General features: G+C 39.8%; 3 pseudogenes across 2 annotated transcripts; 2 read left to right on the top strand and 1 right to left on the bottom strand.

Moving 5' to 3' along the window:
- Positions 1-1,452: 1,452 nt before the first annotated feature.
- Positions 1,453-2,917, bottom strand: LOC104789378 (uncharacterized; annotated as a pseudogene).
- Positions 2,918-4,143: 1,226 nt separating this feature from the next.
- On the top strand, positions 4,144-14,215 carry LOC104787190 (putative disease resistance protein At1g59620; annotated as a pseudogene). Its single transcript, XR_015557386.1, has 7 exons — positions 4,144-4,216; positions 4,474-5,343; positions 5,437-5,585; positions 5,693-7,441; positions 8,126-8,329; positions 8,617-8,634; positions 14,099-14,215. The product of XR_015557386.1 is annotated as a putative disease resistance protein At1g59620 (transcript).
- Positions 14,099-17,152, top strand: LOC104787189 (putative disease resistance protein At1g59620; annotated as a pseudogene). Its single transcript, XR_015557384.1, has 4 exons — positions 14,099-14,225; positions 14,396-15,245; positions 15,414-15,560; positions 15,695-17,152. The product of XR_015557384.1 is annotated as a putative disease resistance protein At1g59620 (transcript).
- Positions 17,153-17,959: the final 807 nt, after the last annotated feature.

Below are 17,959 nucleotides of genomic sequence, written 5' to 3'. Positions count from 1 at the left end.
ACCTTGAACATACTACCACACTGTCGCACTAGCAATATGAACAAGCATGCATTAAGAACAATTCATTTTTGTCAATATACTTAGACTTATCTGATTTTGTCACTCAAAGTTAAGTATACCTCTAGAATTGACCTAATCAAGCATTTTATCTACTCCTTTCGGCCTGTAGCATTATAAACGCCCTAGATCTAGTCTCAACCTGTCGGTATGTTGACCGCATTAAGAACATCAACCTAGAAGGAAATTTATTTACCATAACAATCAACTAAAATATCCTAACCGGTCAAGAACACCTAATCATCTATCCCATCCCTAGAAACTTTACTACACTACTCGGACATAGAAACGAATGATAAAGCCATAGAAATAAACGAAAATGACATTAATAAAAAGATAGAGTAGAGTAGAAAAGAGTAATGATCAAAGATCTATGAAAAACTACAAAATAAAAGTGCCAAAACAAGAAAAATATGTTGAGTCGCTCAGTTCTCTCACAGAAGCTCTTCCTCTCTGGTTTGAGGGTCTGCGGCGTGCTCGTTTGCGAGCTAGGGAAAGAGGGGGTTTATATATGGAAACCCATTTGACCTAGCTTCCCAGACCTGCCCGATGGTCTACTCGATGGGGTACACGAGGCTTGAGTCGGGTAACTCCTCGGGTGGACCTTCGGGTTGCTCTTCACGCTCTTGGATCCTCTTTGATGGTGTTGGGGTTTGGACTTGTTCTTGTAGCTCGATGGCTCCTTCGGGTACATGCTCGAGTTGTCCTTGTTTTTCCCCATTTTAGGCTCTTTAGCACCTGTTTTCATCCAATATATGCAAATGCAGAAATGCAATACCCTAAATGCTCTAAAACTTGATTCTTACAGTAAATGGTCTAAAAATGCTAAGTTAGAGGTATGAACAATGCAAAATATGGACAAAAAAGGATGCTAAAAACATGTAAATTAGAGTGTTATCATTGTCTGAAAAACAAAGATAAGACCATGAATTCACTACCATTATCCGTGTTTACTGTCCTGACACGATTACCAAACTGGCATTCATCGTAAGCCACAAAATTCTTAAGTAATTGAGCAACTTCCGATTTTTCTAACATCAAATAGGTCCACACAGCACATGAGTAGTCGTCAAGAACAGTTAGAAAGTATCGTGCACCACAAGAAGAGGGGATCCGATATGGTCCCCAAACATCACATTGTATTAGTGAAAGAGAAGAAGACGCTTTGGTCGTACTATTATTAAAAACCTCACGTAAGCACGGAAACAAATTTCACAAGGATGAGTATGTGAAGCAAAAGACAAGTCAGTGAAAACCGGTAATGAAGATAAAACACGAGAAGAAGGGTATCCGAGACGGCGATGCCAGAGTTTTGAAGAAGAGATTTAATGAGCAGCGGTCCAATGTACCCGTGCAGCGGTGACACCCATAAAATAATAAACCCCGTCACGTTCCTCACCCGTTCCAATCAGGGTCTTTGTAAAACGGTCCTGCAAGACGCATAAGGTGTCAGTAAATATGGCAATACAACAGGTTTGTTTAAGCAAACGTGAGACAGAAATCAATGTGCAATTGAAATTAGGGACATAGAGGACGTAAAGTAGATAGTAATCTCGGCTTAAGACAAGTTTGCCGCATTTTACGGCCCGAGAAGATTTTCCATCCGGAAAAGTAACAGCAGAGGGTAGAATGTCGAAGACGTCAGTTAGAAGAGATAGATAGCCAGTCATGTGATGAGAGGCTCCTGTATCAATAATAATATCATAGAGGTTTGCTTTACCGGACAGCTTTTCAAAAGAGATCGTAGTACGAGGTGTTTGGAGTAGTTAAGAAGTTGAGTGATCTGATCGGTGTTCCATCCTACGTTTGATGGAGTTGTGGCATTGTTGGAGATAGCACGAGGAGGATTTGATCTGCCACGACCACGACCAGAGTTGCAGAAACGACCGCCACCACGACCACGTTGTCCAGAACCAGAGGAAGCGTTTTGACGTTGTTGCTCTTGCCACCACTCAGGGTAACTATGAAGAAGAAAACACTCTGAATTGTCATGTCCTTTGCGAGAGCAGTATCGGTTTGGATCACGGGAACGAGCAGCAGCAACAACAACAATAGAACCACGAGAGTCATCAAGTTTGGAGCCATCTGCAGTAACAGAGAAGCCAACAACTTCGGCTTTAACTTCGGTGGTGCGAGCAGAGTTGAGATGTTGTTCTTCACGAATGACACGGGAGTAGACGATGTTGAGGTCAGGTAGAGGATCTTCATCAATAATCTTAGAGTGTACGTTGCGGAAACGTGATTCATCAAGGCCAAAAAGAAATTTATGAACCCTTATGTCTTCACGTTCTTTCTCAATTTCAGGTGAGGTATCACTTGAGCAGGAACGTGTTATCTTCAAGGTGTCAAGATCTTCCCAGAGTTTGGAAGGACGACCAAAAAACTCTTGAACAGTTTGGCCGTTCTGACGACAATTGTTGATTTTATCGTGGAGTTGATGGATGCGGACACCACTTTTGACAGAGAAGCAATGTTGTAGATTATCCCAAAGCTTGTGTGCTTCAAGAACAAAGGTCACCGTAAATCGGATTTTAGGGTCTATGGACGTACGGATCCACCCAACAATCATCGAGTTGGTTGCTAGCCAACGAGAAAGATCTGGATCCGCAGCAGGCTTAACAAAAGATCCATTAATGAATCCAAGTTTATGTTTAGCCTGCAACGAATTAGAAAGCTCTGTTGCCCATTCAGAGTAGTTATCTCCTCGAAGGAGAACAGAGGTGATAAGGGCACCAGGGTTGTCGGATGGATGAAGGTAGTAAGGAGAGGGCTCCGTTGATGCAGAAGTAGATGCAGGAAGAGCTGGAGGTGTAGAAGTGTCGTTAGGAGGAACAATAGTACTTTCAGGATTGGTAGCCATAGTTGTAGAACGTAGGAGAAGCTTTGAAAAATTTAGATTTTAGAGAGCTCTGATACCATGAAATAGTTTGTAGAAAACTTGTGTATTCATGTAGATGTAGAGTTGTATTTATACAAGTAGAGATAGAGATAGAGCTAAATCCTAATGTGATAAGGACTAGAGAAGCTAAGAAGATAAGTAGTAGAAAGATGTAGCATTATCTTAAACTATGTAGTAGTAATCTTGATACAATGAGCACTATGGTAGCTGCATTGTATTACCGGTGCTTATAGACTTATAGAGTAACAATATTTGCCTCTGCTTCTTTAAACTTCTTTTTTTTTCTATGAAAAAGCACGTCGTCTATACAGATGATCTGTATGTGCGAAAAGCAATTCCAAGAGGTGATTATTGTTGATATAGTAACTTTAAGAAAAAAAAAATTATATCAATATTGTCTCTGTACAAAGCTCTGTTGATTAGATCCCACACAAAATAGTATTTTCTTGTACAGCCGGGAAGGGCATAAAAAGCAAGATATTGAAGGAATTTAAAGACTATTAAAGACTACATAAGTGTAGATCATGCATGATGATCAACATCAAATCATCATGAAATGTAGAGAATCCGGAAAGGGCATAGAAAGCAAAATTGAACATGACTATGGTGGCAAAAGGGAAAGAAGGCTCAGAGAGATAACATCTCATGAGGAGAAAATCATCCCGGCCTCGAGATAATATAGTGCCAACCATTTTTTCGTGAACAGAAGTTACATAACACCAAGGCTGTGACTAAACATTATAGATGAATAAATAACATATATATATATATATATATATATATATTTTTGACAACAATGAAAAAATTTAGCTCATGAAAGCCAATTGGGAAGAGAGTCATTTACAAAAGTACTAACATGCGGTTGGGTACGAACTTGTAGTGCCAGACGATACGCAAGCACATTGTCCTTCCTCAAAATCAAGGTCAAGGAGAATGTCGAGAATTCTTCCATGTCCACCTTGAATAAATAACATATTTGTATAAAACATTATGAACATAAGTTGTTTACATAACATAACATATTTGAATAAACATAACACATTTTGGGATTATACAATTTGGTTTTAATAAAGGATAATAAGTTTAAAATTTGGGCCCTGAAACGTTTTGGGCCTTTAAACTTTTGGGCCCAGCTCAATTTCTTCTCTTCTTGCGCCGGCAATTTTTTCTCCACTGAAACATTTTTCGAAACAAAAATCAACCCATCTCACACTCCATCCAAAGAGAGAAGACGGCTGAGTTCCTTGGTGCTTCAGAGAGGTGAGTACTTAGTAGTTAGTCCTCTTTGTCTGTCTTTGTGATCCTGACTCTTCAGTATTTGCTTTTGTTCAAAACGAATCTGAAATTTTCAGTTTTCTTGACTTCATGCTTTCTTCTTGGGAAAATTCCTCAATAATTCCTCACTACTTAGTCTTCTTGGTGTGTTTAATTTTAACGAATCTGATAAGGGCTTGGTAGTGACTTAGGAGCTGACAAACATATCTTTATTTTAAGAAACCTTTTGATAAATGCTACAGGGGATTTATGGCCGAGACACTTTTGTCATTCGGATTCGAGAAGCTTTTAGACCTCATTTTCCGAGAATCTGAGCGATTTCAGGGAGTTGAAAAGCAGTTTAATGGATTAAAAAGTGAACTAGAGACGTTAAGAGGCTTTTTGGAAGATGCAGATGCCAAAAAACATACAAGCACAATGGTGAGAAACACTGTGAAAGAGATCAAAGAGATTGTTTATGATGCAGAAGATATAATCGAAACCTTTCTTCTAAAAGAAGAACTTGGTAAAACAAGTGGAATCAAGAAACGTATTAGACAACTTGCTTGTGTTATTGCTGATCGTAGGGGACTTGCTTTTGATATGGAAGCTCTCAGTAAGAGGATTGCTAAAGTGATTCGCGATATGCAGATTCTTGGCGTTCAACAGGTCATTGTCAGTGAAAATGTTACGCAGTCTATACATGAAAGAGAAAGGGTTATGCGGCATACGTTTTCTAGCGATTATGAAGACCATCTTGTGGGGTTGGATAAGAATGTTGAGCAATTGGTTGGCTATTTGGTAGAAGAAGATAGAAGTCAAGTGGTTTCTATAACTGGGATGGGTGGTATTGGTAAAACTACCCTCGCAAGACAAGTTTTTAATCATGAGACTGTAAAAAGTCATTTTACTGGATTGGCGTGGGTATGTGTGTCGCAACAGTTTACAAGGCAGTATGTCTGGCAGACGATCTTGCGGAAACTAAAGCCACATCTGGTGTTAGAGATGACAGAAGACGAGCTTCAAGAGAATCTTTTTCAAGTGTTGGAAACACAACAGTCTTTGATTGTTCTTGATGATATATGGACAGAAGGAGATTGGGACATAATCAAACCAATTTTTCCACGGGAAAAAGGAGATATATTGGTCATAAAGCATTAAGCTCCGTTTTGGGTTAGGGGCTACGTTTTGGGTTAGGGGCTATGTAAAAGAAGTCAATTTTTTGTAGGTTGGAAGGTACTACTTACTTCTCGTAATGAGGGTGTCGGATTACATGCAACTCCAACATGTTTCAACTTTAGACCAGACTGTCTAACTCCTGAAGAAAGTTGGACACTATTTCAAAGAATAGCATTTCCTAGAGTTAACACTAGCGGTAAGCTTTCAGGACTTGTTACTTAGGATGACTACAATCCTCTTTTCTTAATAATATCTCGATGACACTAATGTAATTTTTCACCATATCTTGATGATGTTGTGTAGAGCATAATGCTGATGATGAAGAAATGGAAGAGATGGGTAAGAAGATGGTCAAACATTGTGGAGGTCTACCTTTGGCTGTTAAGGTGTTAGGCGGTTTGTTAGCCGCACAATACACATTTCGTGTGTGGAAAAGGGTATATGAGAATATCGGATCCCACATTATTGGAGAGACTAGCTTCAGTGACAAAAATATCAGTTCAGTATATCAGATTTTGTATATGAGCTTTGAAGAGCTGCCTATTTATTTGAAGCACTGCTTCCTCTACCTTGCTCATTTTCCAGAAGATTATGCAATAGATGTGGGGAATTTGTACTATTATTGGGCTGCAGAAGGAATACCAAGGCCAAGGTATTACGATGGAGCGTCTGATCGTGAGGTCGCAGATGGGGATACATAGAAGAATTGGTAAAGAGAAATATGATTATTTCTGAACGAGACATTATGACTTCGAGATATGAAACATGTCAGTTGCATGACATGATGAGAGAAGTTTGTCTGCGTAAATCAGAAGACGAGAATTTTGTACATATTGTTGATGCAAATACTGGAAACTCTCAGTCTCCATGTATATCCCGCAGACTCGTCATAGATTTGCCTGGTCATAGGTTTAATATGGAGGTGCATATGCTGAATCCAAAACTTAGATCTCTCTTGTTTATCAAGCAGCTTCCAAGGTTAGATAGGATGTCAACAAGTTTATGCTTTACACGGCTACAGTTGATGAGGGTTTTAGATCTCTCTAGATGCCGGTTTGATGGAGGAAAGCTACCCTCTAGCATTGGAAAGCTAATCCACTTAAAATACTTGAGTTTATACCGTGCATGGGTATCTCATCTACCTTCTTCTATGCGGAATCTTAAGTTGCTTCTTCATTTGAATCTGGATGTATTCGGATGTCCAATCTACATGTCCAATTTCTTGAAGGAGTTTCAAGAATTGAGATACCTCTACTTACCGTGGGAAATACAAAATAAGACAAAGTTGGAATTGGGTAATCTAATCAACCTGGAGACGTTGCATAATTTCTCAACAAAGCATAGTAGTGTTACGGATCTTCAACGTATGACAAAGCTAAGAGGTCTCTCAATCATATTCAACAGCGAGGAGTGCACTATGGAAGCATTGTCTTCATCAGTAAGTGAATTTAGACACCTGGAGAGTCTTATTATATATGGTTATAAGGTATACGCTCCCAATAGTGATGAAGAAGGATTTGTTTTGGATTGTCGTCATCTCAAACAGCTGAATTTGACTATATATATGCCCAGTTTACCTGATGAGCAACACTTCTCTTCTTACCTTACAACCATATCTCTACATCATTGTCGTTTGGTGGAGGATCCAATGCCTATTTTAGAGAAGATGCTTCACTTAAAGGTGGTTACGTTATGGCATAACGCGTTGTTGGGAGGAGAATGGTTTGTTCGAGTGGTGGGTTTCTTCAGTTGCAGAAGCTTATATTGAAAGAACTAAGTCAGTTGGTAGAATGGATAGTGGAAGAAGGGTCCATGGCTCTTCTTCGCACTATGACTATTCGTCACTGTGAGAGTTTAAAGGAGCTTCCAGATGGGCTGAGATTTATCACTTCCTTGAAAGAACTGAGCATCTATACATCTAAGTGGGAATTTTTGGTTAAACTGAAAGAAGGAGGACAAGATTACTACAAAGTCCAACACATTCCTCTTTTGAAAATTCCTGTATTTGACAAGAATACTTCAGACGAGGACTCTCCAACAATAGACAACCAGGTAATATGTTCTTTCCCCAATCAAATTCTTGTGTTATTCCACGAGAATTCCACATTTACTATTATGAAAATGGCTAGATTAATAGTGCGTTCGCATGGTCTGGAAAAAGAATATAGGATAGCATGACTTAACTTTTTTGTGAAAACATTGATACTTAATGTTCTCTTTTTGTTTTTTAAGGCGAATATCTTCTGAAGCGAAGATGTTTTCAAGTGGATCATGATCGTGGGAGAAGAGTATTATTATAAATCCTTATACAATAATAGTATCAATACTCTTCTTCCCTTGTGCCTTGGAGAGCTGAGTAGTTTTCGGTATTACATTTGATTCTCATTACTTTCTGATTTCTTATTGAGAGAATTCTTCTAAGATTTCTCATATGGTCCTTTGGTCTGTCTTGGTCATCTTGAGCTGAGTATTTGTTTTGTTCTAACGAATCTGATGAGGGTTTAGGAACTTAAATAAGTCTCCATGTTGAATCTGTAAAGACTCTTTTTGGCATTTAATACTACTTGAGCAAGAGACACTTTAATCGTTTGGATTTGAGAAACTTAGGGACCTGCTTTTCCGTGATTTTGAGCGATTTTAGGGAGGTTGTGAGCAATTTAATGAATCAAACATATCAAATCTGTCTGTTCGTGGTTTTGAAAAGTAAAAGTGATGATGATCTAACTTCCTTGACAGAACTCATTTCGGAGTTATGGCAGTGAAATGTCATTAGAGTTTGGAAGGAGGAGAAGTTTACTTATGCAGAGTCGACCAGGAAAAATGAAAAATAGGATGTTAATCTATCTGTTGAGAAGATCCCTCTTGAGTTTCCTAAACTGCTTTCAGCATCAATGTTTCAGTGGACGAAATGCTTTAAAAGGACCATATATCTTTCTCTTGGTAAGAATGAGACGTAAGGTTCCTTCTTAGCTCAATATTTCCAGTAATCACTATGGTAGCTGCAGTGTTTTGAGCTAGCATTCTATATAAGTCAATGTTATATTGTTTCTGTGAAAAAAAACCAAAGAAGTGATTATCATTTTCTATATTTTATTTTATTAGACAGAGAAGACTTAAACCAGTTTGATGAATGAATCCCACCAAGCTTGACCAATGTTTAACTGACATTTATCCATTCGTTTCTTTTTTCTTTTTGGGAACCAATACAAAATAACACGTGGCCAAAGATTGTTGAAGACTTTCTGATGTAGGATGCGATGGTCACACGTGGAGTATCATGATGCGGTTAAAGATAAGTCAAGATAAGAAGGAACGATTAAGCACGTGTGATTAAGGATGACGAAGTAACGGAGAAATTCTGGTAGATAACGGGAAGGGAATAATTGGTTGACGCTGTTTGTCGGCTGTGTGTTTAGTATTTGAGCATTGTTAGCTCACGTTTTTCATATCACGTTTTATCTGAGTTTGTAATCGTTTTTCTCTAGAACTTTCTAGATCTCGTCCTCACCGTTGTTGGAGTATCTCCATCGGAGACTCTTACTGGTGAGAAGATTGACTGCGTTTTTATTGAACGTTGTATCAATATTCCGATTACAAGTTCTTAATAAACTCTGTTTCTTACTCTGTTTCGTTTACTCTGTTTTGATATTGTGAATCCTGACTTAACGTTATCATTGGTATCAGAGCTAGTCGGTGCTTGGAACGATGGTGGAGACACGATCTCAGGTGAACAAAACTGATGGAGGAGATGAAGGATCTAAGGTGGTTACTGATGAGCGAGAGGAAACGGTGGTTACACCAAGTTTGCTTGATAGGACGCAAGCGCTGGAGTTTGCGATAGCTGAGCAAAACAAAAAGATAGATCGGAGCATTGCGGATATGTTCTCGATGATTAAGATGATCCCTGGTTGTCAATCAACTCCGAACTCTGGCTCAAGAGGAGAGAAGAGTCCCATGGCAGTATCCGCGACGCCAGACTCGTATGGAGAAGGGGTGGCTCAACGTTATGTAGGAGGATCGGCGATGAATGGTCATTGCTCGGGAGTTACGCGTTTAGGTCGAGTGGGTTTCCCTCGCTTTGATGGTGAACGCATCTCGGAGTGGCTTGTTAAGGTGGAGGATTTCTTTTCATTGGACTTTACACCCAATGATTCCAAGGTTAAGATGGCCGCTATGCATTTTGATGGACATGCTTCGACTTGGCATCATGCTTTAGTGCAGACTCCTTTTGGAAGAAACTTGTTGCGTGATTGGGTTTCTTATAGGTTGTTGTTGAAGGAACGGTTCGAAGATGTATTGGAGGATCCGATAGCAGAGTTGAAGAGGTTGGAGGAAACAGCTGGTATAGTAGATTACCATCAAAAATTTGAGCTGATCCGTACAAGAGTTACCTTATCTGAGGATTACTTGGTTAGTGCATATTTGGCGGGTTTGAGACTTGATACGCAGATGCACATTCGCATGTTTCAACCTCAGTCGGTGAGGCAATGTTTGGTGCTTGGTAGACTATATGAGAAAGCTCATCCGGTGCAACATGGTACACAGTCGGGGGGGTAATTACTCAAAACACTCTCATGGTGGCAGTGTTAAGAAACATGCATTTCAAGGGCAGAAAGAACCTACAGGGGAACAGTCTAACACCGGGTTGCAGAAGTTACCACGCAAGTTCTTATCTCAAGAAGAAATGAGTGATAGACGTGCTAAGGGATTATGTTATATATGTGATGAGAAGTATACGCCTTATCATTATCTTAAGCATAAGAAAACTCAGGTTTACATGATTGAAGTGAAAGATGAGGAAGAGGAAGAGGAGTGGAGCAATACTGATCTAGCCATTTATAAGGAAGAAGAGAAGGATATTCCTCAAGTATCTATCAGTGCGGTTGCAGGTATAACGGACTATAGAACTCTGAAAGTGCGAGGAGTCCACAACAAGAAGGTCCTCTTCATTTTATTGGACACTGGCTCCACTCATAATTTCATGGACCCTCAGACTGCTAAGACGTTGGGGGTCAACATTCAACCAGCAGGGGTTACAAGAGTCGCAGTAGCTGATGGTAGCAGGTTGGGAGTCCAAGGAAGGGTTTCTCAGTTTAAGTGGCAGTTTCAGGGGACACAATTTCAAGATGATTTCATGATAATCCCTTTGGGAGGGTGTGACGTGGTGTTAGGAGTACAATGGTTAGCACCTCTCGGGGACACTACATGGAATTTGCAGAAGCTAGAGATGGGATTCTTCTGGAAAAATCAGAAGATACTACTGCATGGAATTAAACCTAGTGCTGTCAGAACGGTGAAAGCTACACGGTTTAATAAACGACAAGAGGAGAATATGCAAGTTTCTATGATTTGTGCTCATGAAATGGGACCGCAGGAAGATATGATGGTGTATGCGGTGGAAATGAGTCAAAATATCAATAAGAACAATTCTGAGGTGTTGAAGTTAAAAGATTCGTATGCAGATATTTTTGCTGAACCTACGGAGCTTCCTCCTTTCAGGAAGAATCACAACCATACCATTGTGTTGAAAGAAGGTTCTGATCCCATCAATCAAAGACCATATCGTTATGCTTTGTACCAGAAGGATGAGATTGACAAAATTGTGAATGAGTTGCTATCTGCGGGTACAATAAGAGTGAGCTCTAGCCCTTTTTCTTCTCCGGTAGTGTTAGTCAAGAAGAAGGACAACTCTTGGAGGCTATGTGTGGATTATAGGGGCTTGAATAGCTTAACTATCAAAAATAGATTTCCCATTCCGTTGATTGAAGACCTTATGGACGAGTTGGGAAGGTCTGTAATTTTCTCTAAGATCGATTTAAGGGCCGGTTATCATCAGGTGAGGATGGATCCTGCAGACATTCACAAGACTGCCTTTAAGACTCATGCTGGACATTTTGAGTATTTAGTCATGCCTTTTGGTTTGACCAATGCCCCTGCAACATTTCAAGGACTGATGAACGCTGTGTTTAAAGAGTTCTTAAGGAAATTTGTCCTCATTTTCTTTGATGACATCTTGATCTACAGTCTCTCTTTAGAAGATCATATTCAACATCTGCCACAAGTATTTCAAGTCATGCGAGCTAATCACCTATACGCTAAGGAGAGCAAGTGTGAGTTTGCATCTGACAAAATAGAATATTTGGGACACTACATAGCAGCTGGAGGAGTAGCTACTGACCCAAACAAGATCAAAGCGGTTGCAGATTGGCCTGTTCCCTCCAATTTGAAACAACTACGTGGGTTCCTTGGTCTTGCTGGATACTATCGACGTTTTGTTAAAAATTTTGGTACTATTGCCAGGCCTCTAACGGTATTAACGAAGAAAGATGCCTTCTTATGGTCGACTGAAGCATTGGAAGCCTTTAACAGTCTGAAACAAGCTCTTTGTCAGGCACCTGTGTTGGCTCTTCCTCTGTTTGACAAACCTTTTTTGGTCGAGACTGATGCGTGTACTACAGGGATTGGGGCAGTATTGATGCAGGAAGGTCATCCCTTGGCATTCATTAGCCGTCACTTGAAGGGAAAACAACTGCATCTTCCTATCTATGAAAAGGAGTTGTTGGCGGTTGTTTTTGCGGTACAAAAATGGAGACATTACCTGCTTCCAAACCATTTTGTCATTCGTACTGATCAAAGGAGTCTTAAATATTTGCTGGAGCAGAGGTTGAACACCCCAATTCAACAACAATGGCTGCCTAAATTGTTGGAGTTCGACTATGAGATACAATACCGACAAGGAAAAGACAATATTGCAGCTGATGCTCTGTCGCGTGTTGAAGGTGCTGAAGTCCTACACATGGCAATGTTGGTTCTCGAGTGTGATCTTATGAAAGAAATCCAGGCTCATTATGACTCAGACCCTGAACTTAAAGACCTAATTAAGCTGTTACAAGAGAACCCGGAGGCTAAGAAGCATTACTCGTGGGTGCAGTCGGTTTTGCGTCGGAAAAATAAGATTGTTGTTCCTCGTGATGTCCAGCTTCGCAACTCTATACTCCAGTGGATGCATTGTTCGGCTGTAGGTGGACACTCTGGAAGAGATGCTACTTATCAGAAGGTTAAAGGGTTGTTTTATTGGCGTGGCATGGCATTGGACATACAAACTTACATTCGAAGTTGTGCAGTGTGTCAACAATGCAAATATGACACATCCGCTTATCCGGGGTTGTTGCAGCCTTTACCTGTACCTGAAGCGTTGTGGACTGATCTCTCTATGGATTTCATTGACGGACTTCCTCCTTCTTCAGGTTTCACTGTGATATTTGTGGTGGTTGATCGGTTATCGAAGGCAGCCCATTTTATTGCCTTGGCTCACCCTTACACGGCAATGACTGTGGCACAAGCCTTTATGAACAATGTGTTTAAACTACATGGATGTCCTCGTTCCATTGTCAGTGACCGTGACACTGTCTTCATCAGTACTTTCTGGAATGAGTTGTTCACTTTACAAGGGGTTGACTTGAAGTTCTCAACAGCTTATCATCCTCAAAGCGATGGGCAGACTGAAGTGGTGAATAGGTGTTTGGAGACCTATCTCCGTTGCATGTGCAGTGATAAACCTCACTTGTGGAGTGACTGGCTTCCTTTAGCAGATTTTTGGTATAATACAAACTTCCACACTGCTACTCAATTCAGTCCGTTCGAAGCTGTTTACGGTCAGGCCCCTCCGATTCATTTGCCTTATCTTCCTGGTGAGAGCAAAGTTGCCGTGGTGGCTAGAAGTCTGCAAGAACGTGAGAGTATGATTCTGGTTCTGAAGTTTCATCTTCTTCGAGCTCAACACCGCATGAAGCAGTTTGCAGACAAGCATCAAACTGATCGGAACTTTGAAATTGGTGATTCTGTCTTTGTCAAGTTGCAACCGTATCGTCAAGGGTCTGTGGTAGTCCGTTCCAATCAGAAGTTGGCTCCCAAGTACTTTGGCCCTTATAAGATTGTTGACCGTTGTGGTAAGGTCGCTTACAAACTACTGCTCCCAGCGGGGTCTCTCATACACCCTGTCTTTCACGTTTCTCAGCTCAAGGCAGTAGTGGGTAATGTGCACACTTCGACTCAACTTCCTTCTATTGTGTCTGATGTGTTGATCAAGGAACCAGTGCTCATTCTGGATCGTAAGATGGTCAAACGTCAGGGGCGCGCTGCTACAAAGGTCCTGGTTCAGTGGTCAAATGAAACACCGGAGGAGGCTACATGGGAGTTCCTTTATGATCTACAGAGGAAGTTTCCATCTTTTGAACCTTGTGGACAAGGTTCTTCGAACGGGGAAGCTTTGATGTAGGATGCGATGGTCACACGTGGAGTATCATGATGCGGTCAAAGATAAGTCAAGATAAGAAGGAACGATTAAGCACGTGTGATTAAGGATGACGAAGTAACGGAGAAATTCTGGTAGATAACGGGAAGGGAATAATTGGTTGACGCTGTTTGTCAGCTGTGTGTTTAGTATTTGAGCATTGTTAGCTCACGTTTTTCATATCACGTTTTATCTGAGTTTGTAATCGTTTTTCTCTAGAACTTTCTAGATCTCGTCCTCACCGTTGTTGGAGTATCTCCATCGGAGACTCTTACTGGTGAGAAGATTGAGCTGCGTTTTTATTGAACGTTGTATCAATATTCCGATTACAAGTTCTTAATAAACTCTGTTTCTTACTCTGTTTCGTTTACTCTGTTTTGATATTGTGAATCCTGACTTAACGTTATCACTTTCTGGCCAAAGCAGGTGTTGGTTGACTTGGAGTCAACTCTTATCGTTAAAAAAAAATACAGATCAGTTGAATGAGTAGCAAATTCCAGGAGGCGATTATTACTTTTCTCTCTTTAGTTTCGGTGGAGGAAGGTACTTCGATGTTTTTGTATTTTTTGTTTTTTATCCCAGTATTGTTCATGTCTCTATAGAAAGATTTGTGGTTTATATTTAGATCCAACAAAAATAGTATATCTGAGTTGTGGACTCATTCATGGACCCTCTTCAAGTGATTATTGACTACTACTTTCATTGTTGAGCAGGAGACTTATGGCAGAGACACTTTTATCTTTTGGAGTCGAGAAGCTTTGGGACCTCCTTGTCCAAGAATCTGAGCGATTTCGAGGAGTTAAAGAGCAATTTGATGGATTAAAAAGTGATTTGAATATGTTAAGGTGCTTTCTGGAAGATGCAGATGCCAAGAAACATACAAGTGCAATGGTTAGAAACACTGTGCAAGAGATCAAGGAAATTGTCTATGACGCAGAAGATATAATCGAAACCTTTCTCTTGAAAGAAGAACTTGGAAAAACGAAGGGCATGATCAGGAACAGTGTGGGAAGGTTTTCCAAAAGCATGGGGATTGCTTCAAATATTAGAGAAATAAGTACGAGGATCTCTAAGGTGATTCGGGACATGCAAAGTCTTGGCGTACAACAAGTCATTGTCAATGAAAGAGATACGAAGTCTTTACAGGAAAGACAAAGGGAATTGCGACAAACGTTTTCTAGCGATGATGAAGATCATCTTGTCGGGCTGGAGAAGAGTGTTGAGCAATTGATTGGCTATTTGGTGGATGAAGATAGGAGTCAAGTGGTTTCCATAACTGGGATGGGCGGTATTGGTAAAACCACCCTCGCAAGACAAGTTTTTAATCATGAGACAGTAAAAAGTCATTTCGCAGGACTCGCGTGGGTATGTGTTTCACAACAACTTACAAGGAAGTACGTATGGCAGACGATCTTGCGGAAACTTGGGCCAGAGTATAAGGTGTCAAAGATGACTGAAGACTCGTTCAAGTTTTGGAAACATAAAATACTTTGATTGTCCTTGATGATATATGGAGAGAAGAAGATTGGGACATAATTAAACCAATGTTTCCACGGACAAAAGGTGACTTTCTATGATACATACATTAAATGATTCTCTTTAGAATATGTAATTTGCACCTTCAGATTGAAAACAAAAGAGAAAGGTCAGAACAAGATGCACATATTGGTTATGAAGCATTATGTTCTTTTCTGTTAGAAATTATATAAAAGTTAGGTATATTTTGTACAGGTTGGAAGGTACTACTTACTTCTCGCAACGAGGGTGTGGGATTGCGAGCAGATCCAAAATGTTTCACCTCTAAACCAAATTGTCTAACTCTAGAAGAGTGTTGGAAAATTTTCCAAAGGATAGTGTTTCCTAGAGAAAACTCTACCGGTAAGCATTAAGACAGTTTTATAAATAAAACTCACGATGATCACAATCTGCTTTTCCTTTATAAATTATAATATCTCTCTAATATCTATGGGGATTCATGTTATTTCACCATATCTTGGCGATGTCGTGTGTAGAATATAAGGTCGATGAAGAAATGGAAGAGATGGGTAAGCAAATGATAAAACATTGTGGAGGTCTACCGTTGGCTGTAAAAGTGTTAGGAGGGTTGTTATCTGTGCAATACACATTGCAAGAGTGGAAAAGGGTATATGAGAATATTAAATCTCACATTGTTAGAGGGACAAGCTTCAACGACAGAAATATCAGTTCCGTTTATCATATTTTGAGTCTAAGCTTTGAAGAGTTGCCTATTTATCTGAAGCAGTGCTTCCTCTACCTTTCCCATTTTCCTGAAGATTTTTCAAAAAATATTGGGAATCTGTCTTATTACTGGGCTGCAGAAGGAATACCCAAGCCGAAGTATTACGCTGAAGCGACCATTCGAGAGGTCGCAGATGGATACATAACAGAATTGATCAAGAGAAACATGGTTATATCTGAAAGAGAAGTTAGTACTTCAAGATTTGAAACATGTAAGTTGCATGACATGATGAGAGAAGTTTGTCTACAGAAAGCCGAAGAAGAAAATTTCGTACAAGTTTTTGATACAAGAACCTCAATTTCAACATCTCAATCTTCTTGTATATCTCGCAGACTCGTCATACGTCCAGGTTGTCTTAGAAATGATTTGAAGGGTTATATCATGAATCAGAAGCTTAGATCTCTCGTGGGTATTAGGCATTCATCAGATTTATGTTTTACAAGGCTACAATTGATGAGGGTGTTAGATCTCTCTGGAGCCGAATTTGATGGATGTAAAGTTACCCCCTAGCATTGGAGAGCTCATTCACTTAAGATACTTGAATTTAAACCAAGTATGGGTAACTCATCTACCTTCTTCTATCGGGAATCTGAAGCTGCTCCTCTATTTGGATATAGATGTATTTGCGCCTGTATTTCCACCCCGCATGTCCAATTTCTTGAAGGAGTTGCGAGAATTGAGATACCTCGCTTTACCGCGTAATATAAAAGGTGAGACAAAGTTGGAATTAGGTAATCTAATCAACTTGGAGAGACTTGGTAATTTCTCAACAAAGCATAGCAGTGTGACGGATCTTCAAGGTATGACAAGGCTAAGGGGTCTCTCAGTCATATTTAACGGCGAGGATTGCACTCTGGAAACTCTATCTTTATCTCTTCGTGAATTGATACACCTCGAAAATCTTACAATTATTTAAGGTATAAAGGTGTTTCTACTTCTAGTGAGAAATCTTATATTCTTCTTTTAACTGTTATTTGAATGAATACTCACTCTCTCCTTTTTTCCTTCCGGTATGTTCTGTCGGTTTATCCAGCATATGTCACGGCTATTTCATTGCCTTGTTGTTTGTCTTTCTTCTGACGGCTTCTATCACAGCTGTTTCAGTGCCGTGTTTTGTATTCCTTTGAATAATAAACAGACACGTTGTTGATTTATTGTAATTTGGCATCAAGATTATTTGTTGTTTTCTAAATGATATTTTAGCTATGGATATCTTCATGTCTTTAAGTACTCAAATGTAGATTTGGCTGTATTTTGCTGGTCATAGCGGCTTCCTGGTAAAGTTTTTTACCTCTATATCTCGTCTCATTTTGTGTGCTTCAACAAGGCCTTTTGTATTTTTACTTTCGACCAATTGTCGTGTTATTGATTTTTAAATAGGGTTGGATATTTTCTCTGGCTTTTATCTAGGTTGACTGATATATATATATATATATATATATATATATATATTTTTTTGTCTTGCCGAAGTCACTTGTAAGCTCCTGCCATAGAACTTTTATCTTTAGAATTATGCTTAGGTTATCACTCTTCCTAGTGTTAACAGAACAACACCAAATTTGGTTACTTCTCAAAACGACGTCACTTGGGGAAATAAGATGATGGGCCAGATCAACTCAACAAAGCCCAACACGATTCAAACAAACAACAAGCCCAATAAGACTGAAGCTTCGTCTTCAACGGTCATTTCGCAACAGGACAAACGACAGTACTCGAGACAAGACTGAACGGAGGCAATCAAGTTGTCCAACCAATTTGCAGCCCTCGATCCTTTCGGTTGAAGACGATCACGACAGCTGGCAGAACACTCTAGACTACTCAAGAAGTACATATAGGGTTTATGTTTTTAAGTATAAATAAGGATGTAAGAACATGATTGTAAGTTAAGCAAAATGAAAGATTAAAGCTTCAACCCTTTCATAGAGTTCAACTTTCATGGTATCAGAGCATAGGCGATTGATTGGGGATTTATCTTCACAAACTTCTAGCTTCTGCTCAAGAAGGCTTTCATCAAGTC

This window comes from Camelina sativa, chromosome 5, assembly GCF_030686135.1.
Source record: "Camelina sativa cultivar CO46 ecotype springtype chromosome 5, ASM3068613v1".
Lineage (NCBI taxonomy): Eukaryota > Viridiplantae > Streptophyta > Magnoliopsida > Brassicales > Brassicaceae > Camelina > Camelina sativa.
The sequence above is the reverse complement of the archived record's forward strand: the minus strand, read 5'-3'. Positions and strand labels throughout refer to the sequence as shown.